General features: G+C 34.3%; 1 pseudogene; it reads left to right on the top strand.

Moving 5' to 3' along the window:
- Positions 1–1,366: 1,366 nt before the first annotated feature.
- Positions 1,367–6,842, top strand: LOC137728119 (probable caffeine synthase MTL2; annotated as a pseudogene).
- The last annotated feature ends 379 nt before the right edge of the window (positions 6,843–7,221 follow it).

Genomic DNA, 7,221 nt, shown 5'->3' with positions numbered 1-7,221 from the left:
ATTTGTGTCTTGATTCGTCAATGGGAGAATTTATGCATGTTTTGTGTCTTAATTTCAGCCACTTTCCCTTGCTTAGCTGAAATCTATAGAGCATTCTTGCCTATTTTGCGAGCAATCTTCAATTTTTACTTATTTTGTGAAGATGCTTTAGCTTTCATTCTAGTTTTGGGGGCAATTTGGGCCCTTTGCCGAATTTTAGGAATGCTTTTGAGCTTCGTTTGCTTGATTTGTGCCACATGTCATTGATGACTTGTCCATTTGTGATGAATCATATGCCACGTGGAGCTTTGTGATGCATCATTTGTATGCAATGCAATTTACATGTCTACACCGTTTTCTTACATTGTGGTTCGGTTTCAAACTGAAACCGTTTCACAACCTCAAAGCCAAACTGTTCGATGCGGTTCGATTTGGTTCGTGTTTCGGTTTCGATTTTCGGTTCCAAGTACCCACCCCCACCCTTCATTGAGATCCCAGACAAGGGTGAACAACATCCATGTTACCCTAAGTTCGACCAATATCATTCAGAAGACTAAACACCATAAATAGGGGATTCTTGGGAATTATCTTCATGCTGCATGGCATGCCCTTAAATGGTGAATTCTTCGGAATTGTGCCTTAATTAGTTGATCATATTCATAGGCGACAATATCCAACATGGGATCAAATTTTAAGATTCTTCCAAGGGTAAAGGACAAATTTTGCATGGTATCAAATTTTAAGATTGTTCCAAGAGTAAACGACAAATTTTACCGTGCATCATGTACCAAGCTTTGATTGGTGTAGACCCTCTAATGATGCCAAAATAGCTACGTGTGTGTGTGTGTATATATATATTTATGTACAATATAAAATGCAAAGATTTGGAGGCCTCCATACAATAATTTTTTGGTTAATTTTAATATTTATGTACAATATAAAATGCAAAGATTTGGAGGCCTCCATACAATAATTTTTTGGTTAATTTTAATATTTATGTACAATATAAAATGCAAAGATTTGGGGGCCTCCATACAATAATTTTTTGGTTAATTTTAATAAATGTACTTATGTTTATATATATATATATATATATATATATATAAACAACAACTGTAATATAAAACAACTATAAATTTATGCAAAGATTTGGAGGCCTCCCATGTTTTGATACAATAATTTTTTGGTTAATTTTAATAAATGTACTTATGGGTGGCCGACCGCCATGTCTGGCGGCGCGTGGCCAGTGAGCGAATGTCATCTTTTTACGCTAACTTTGATGTTCTAAGTCCATATTTAATATACATTTGGTGTGATTCACTTGTTTGAACCTAGTTAGTGATTGTGAGTCACTTAAATATTTTTCGGAAATGAGTTAGGAAATGGAATGGTGAACTACGAAATGCTTGATCCCGTTCAAAGGTATGTAGGCAGTCTAACAGAGTTAGATGCAACCTTAAATTAACCGAGATTAATCTTTCGTTGAAATTTGTCTAAGAAGAGTAATTGGGTGATTAATTTACAAAATTTACCTTATCTTCTTGGTAAATGAGTTGGGTTATAGATTTTGTGAGCAACTCATAATTGGAAAATCAAGAATTAACCTTTTGTTGAGAATTGATGCAATAGAAGAAATATGGAGATTTAATTGGTGATCTAAACATATGCTTTGGTACTTAAAATATGACTATAGTGTTATGAGGAATTAAGGAATTTAAGTAAAAAATCGTGATTAATAGTAGCTAAATAAAATGAAGTTTAGTTTGGGCCTATCACCGATATTATTTCTCGAAATAAATATTTCGGGACGGGACGTTACAATATTCATACTCATAACTGTTTATAAACAGTTAACTATACTCATAACTATGTATTCATTTAACCATAACCATTTACCCATTTAACCATAACCATTTACCCGTTTAGCCGTTTTTTGAACCCGTTTATCCTTTTTAAACCCATTTATCCCTTTTTTCACCCGTCTACATGTTCTTTTTTAACAATTTGAAAATTACAAAGGAAAAATTTGTCATGATTTTTGTTTTCTGACAATTAAACACCGTTATAGGTACATTTTAGCATGCATTTCCCTATTTTAATCATACAATTCCAATAATTGAAATAATAGTTTACGAACGATATTTTTCTACTCCACCCAAGCAAGTCTTTAATTATAATTCATATGATTACAAAGTAAAGCTTCTAAAAACAAAAGGTAGTTATTATATTGAATACTAGATGATTCAAAGCTCCAAAATATTCCGAAACTGAACACTTTCGAACACTAATGCTTTAGCACGTTCAATCACAAAGTCTCATCGACTCATTGTGACCAAAAGAGGCCTCCAAAAGAAATGTATAAATTGAATTAGTATCCCATTTAGGAACACCGACACCAATTAGCATGCATCCAACATAGGTAAGTGATCACAGAAAATTTACATTGTACACTCAATATATATATATATATATATATATATATTAAATTGGTAAATGGATACCCGTTATAACTGCAGGTAATACCCATAACCACTCATTTAAATTTCACGGAATAAACAGTTATACCCATACCCGTTTGTTCATCTAAATGGTTACTCATAACCGTAACTGTGAACTTTAAATAGACGGGTAACCGCGATTACCCAAACCCAAGGGTATTTTTCCCATCCCCAATTGTGTAATTGTAGAAAATTCTTATATTTGTGATAAACCCTTTATTTTCAACTGTGAATTCTTCGGAATTATCATCATTCTGCATGGCATGCCCTTAAACAGTGGGGGATGCATTGAGGGGCAGGAAGGTCAGCTGACCCGCCGAACTTCAGTGAACGTCTATGGATACCTTAGATGCTGACCCTCCGAACTTCGGTGAATGTTCATGGATACCTTGGGTGCTGCCCTTTTGAAGATTAGAGTTGGCTTTATACATACCCTCCAACTGACTTCAGGCCTACCAAGACTCGGTGAATGTCCATGGATACCTTGGGTGTTGCCCCTTGCATACGTTAACAGGTGTGCAATATGTCTTTCCAAATAACTTCAGGCCTACCAAGACTCGATGAAATGGCAATATGCATGCTATTTTTAGTAAAAAAAATTTGCACGCTGCGTTCACTATTATTACTGAACCCCCTAATATTATTTCCTAGATCCAACACTGCCCTTAAATATTGAATTCTTCGGAATTGTGCCTTAATTAGTCATTCATATTCATAAACGACAAGACCAACACCATTGGACCAAATTTTTAGATTCTTCCAAAGAGTGAACGACAACTTTTTATGTGCAACATGTACCAAGCTTGATTGATGCAGATTCTGAAATGATGCCAAACATGTGTTTGTTAGACGAATTTTGATTATCCTATGATTTCTAGATGACGTCACGTGTATGACGCATGGAGTCGTATGTAAAATAGCTACGTACTATTTAACTAAATTTACAGAAGACTAAGTTTAAGTTATTTGTCTACTATCATATTATATTCGTGATGAACTAAAACTACTTACAAAAAGAGCCGGAACATCATCACCTTGTGTTACTATTTTATGTATAATATGTATGACGAGTTATTGACGACATGATTTATATGCTTTACTTCTAAAATAAAATGATATAAACAAAATAAACGTATGATAATTTGACTCTACTAATAATATCACGTGATTGGGTTCCAAGTATACAAAAAATTACTCTATACCTAATAACAAGTAAGCTGCATGAGGAAAGTATTTTGCTATAAATATGCAACTCTTATAGCAGAATAGGCACCGGGATTAAGAGTGTAGAGAAGCATTATTTGAGTACACAAACTAAACTGGAGGTAGAGCAAGTGCTTGACATGAATGGAGGAATTGGGAAAACAAGCTATGCAACCAACTCTCTACTTCAAGTTAGACAGCATCCTGTTTTTTCTTGTCTCTGTGTAGACTTTACTATTTGATCATATTCGATTTTAATGAGCTTTTTTAATATGACAGGAACTAATTGTTCTCATAAAATTAAGAACATTTTAATAATATTCAGCTGTCTAAATTTATTTCAAAGAGCTGTGATTTCGATGGTGAAGCCCATAGTTAAGGCAAAAATAGAGCAGCTTTGCAGCACACTCTTCTCTGACTGTTTAAAAATAGCAGACTTGGGATGCTCTTCCGGACCCAACACCCTTTTGGCGGTATCAGATCCATCTCCTTCACTCCAAGCCTTCTTGAATGATCTTCTCGGGAACGATTTCAACACTGTGTGTAGGAGTTTGAGACCCTTCTTATCCCACATCGGGCAACAATATTTTTTCACTACCTTCAGTATAGGCTTATTCCTTCTTCTTAGTAATTAGAACTTGGACCATTTGGAAATGGATAGAAGGCTTGTGCCTTATGGTTGTGTGGATTAGGCTTGAATATAATATAGCCTAAATACAGTTAATATTAATTTATTAATTAAAAACGTTTTGATTAAAAGACACAACTATTAGAAAGATTGTGTACTTTCAAATACAATGAACAGGTATCTGAAAGGGTGTGAAACAGCCTATATATTTGCAATCACAGTATCCAAGTGAGATCATCCTTTCTTACTCTTTTACTTCCGTACGAAATTTCCAGAGAGTAAGCACACAAAGCAAATTCGCTAGAATTCTAGAATCCAGTGCGGGTTGTAGAATTAGGTAGCTGAATCTTGGTCGAGTAAACGTTGTAGAACCACAAGCACAAGAGTGGGATGAAAATACTGTTCGAAGGACATAGCTTTTACGCTAACCTCTACCTTCTGTTTTCAAGTTAGTATCATTGATATTCTTATATTAGTTTCTGTATTTATTGTATAATTTTATTTTGCACATCAAGTATTTTTGGTTAATAAAATATTAGAATTTCAAGTTCTGTTTATTTCTGCTATTTTTTGTTTATTTCTGAATTGTTCTCCAACAATGTGTTCAGGTCATTGCCAGGGTTCTACAAGAAACTTGAGGAAGAACAGAAGTTGGGGCCATTTTTCATTACTGCAATGCCTGGTTCTTTCTATGGCAGGCTTTTTTCCAAACAATTCTCTCCACTTCGTTCACTCTAATTATGCCCTTATGTGGATATCTGAGGTGTGAATTGTTTTTTTAACCCCTCATACACTTACTAATATTTTTCGTGGTGGTTTAATTAATCATGGTATTTAGTATGATAAAACGTACTGTGTAGGCTCCAGAAGGTTTGATGACCAAGGAAGGAGAGGGACTAAACAAGAAGAACATATGTAATAGCAAAAACAAGCCCATATGCTGTGTATAAGCTGTATTTTGAGCAATTCAAAAAGGACTTCACAGTGTTTTTGAGATTACGAGCAGAAGAGCTGGTCCTCTGAGGAAGTATGGCCCTCACAACAATGGGTAGCATAAAGAGCCATGGACTCAAACTCAATGATATGGTTTTAGAGGTAATGTGTGGCCGAGATTATCAAACCTAAATGTCTACGTACCAGGTAGGAACAAAACAAAAGCAACTTAATATGAATCACATTAGTTTATGGCCACTATCCCAAGCTTAATAATTAGTACTTACAATATAAATTTGTTTAAAAAAAATACAACATTTATTATTAGATATTTATTTAAGCACATCTCTAATAGAGATGGAACCAATGAAAAAACAAATAAACAAAATTGCCAATGCGATTACAAACTGAGGGCGCTCACAACAATGGGTAGCATTAAGAGCCATGGACTCAAACTCAATGATATGGTTTTGGAGGTAATGTGTGGCCGAGATTATCAAACCTAAATGTCTACGTACCAGGTAGGAACAAAATAAAAGCAACTTAATATGAACCACATTAGTTTATGGCCACTATCGCAAGCTTAATAATTAGTACTTACAATATAAATTTGTTCAAAAAAAGTACAACATTTATTATTAGATATTTATTTAAGTACATCTCTAATCGAGATGGAACCAATGGAAAAATAAATAATCAAAATTGCCAATGTGATTACAAACTGAGGGCCCTCACAACAATGGGTAGCATTAAGAGCCATGGACTCAAACTCAATGATATGGTTTTGGAGGTAATGTGTGGCCGAGATTATCAAACCTAAATGTCTACGTACCAGGTAGGAACAAAATAAAAGCAACTTAATATGAACCACATTAGTTTATGGCCACTATCGCAAGCTTAATAATTAGTACTTACAATATAAATTTGTTCAAAAAAAGTACAACATTTATTATTAGATATTTATTTAAGTACATTTCTAATCGAGATGGAACCAATGGAAAAACAAATAATCAAAATTGCCAATGCGATTACAAACTGAGGGCTATGTTCTAAATGATTCGTTATTCTACAAAGTTACAAAACACATCCTATATATAAAGAAAACTGAAAAAACAGACTAAAGCGAACCCTAATCTTAATGACAAGGAACCTTAATTTCCCATCAAAGTCTTAAAATGTACGGGTTTCCTTCAATAATTACTTTACTAATTATTTAGTTTATTTAGTCTGATGAATTTCAGGGCTTGATTGAGAAGGAAAATTTGGAGATATTCAATCTGCCATATTATCCACCAACAACAAAGGAAGTTGAAGATGTAAACGAGGATGAAGGATCTTTTACGTTGCAAAGCGTTGAAGTTTTCAAAAATGATTGGGACTCTTATATGAAGCACGCTTACAGTGACGTTGGTAAAAAGGCACGGGCTGCCGTACTTGCCACTGATATAAGAGCCGTGGGAGAGCCTGTTCTGGCAACACAATTTGGAGAAGCTGCAATGGACGATTTGTTTTGCCGGTCCGAAGAAGATGTCCTAGATCACATGGAAATGGAGAATTGCCAGTACATTAACCTGGTTATCTCTTTGACAAAGAAGCGTTGAATAGATAAATATGCAAGAAATGACAACGAAATTTAGGTTACATTGTTCTTTTTATCATTCTGCATTTCATGTTTTGTACTTCATTATAAGAAATAAATTTGCTTACTGTTAACTACTGTAGAAGATCAGCGACCTGTCAGTAAAATGAGGAAGATGAACTGAAGAGAAAGACAGCTTCGGTCTTTGTATGTATCTTGAAAAAAAAGAATAATAATAATAATTACAAGGAGTGTTGAGTATTATCCTAATAACACTTAAACAATTCTCTAACAAACTCTTAACTGAAGCTGGTTTATGAAACCATGTGTCTCTATAATGTTAACCCCCTTGAGAAATTTTTATATAACCAGAATTCTTGTCACTTGATATTCCATTTCAC

This window comes from Pyrus communis, chromosome 3 (assembly GCF_963583255.1).
Source record: "Pyrus communis chromosome 3, drPyrComm1.1, whole genome shotgun sequence".
NCBI classification, from domain to species: Eukaryota; Viridiplantae; Streptophyta; class Magnoliopsida; order Rosales; family Rosaceae; genus Pyrus; species Pyrus communis.
The sequence above is the reverse complement of the archived record's forward strand: the minus strand, read 5'-3'. Positions and strand labels throughout refer to the sequence as shown.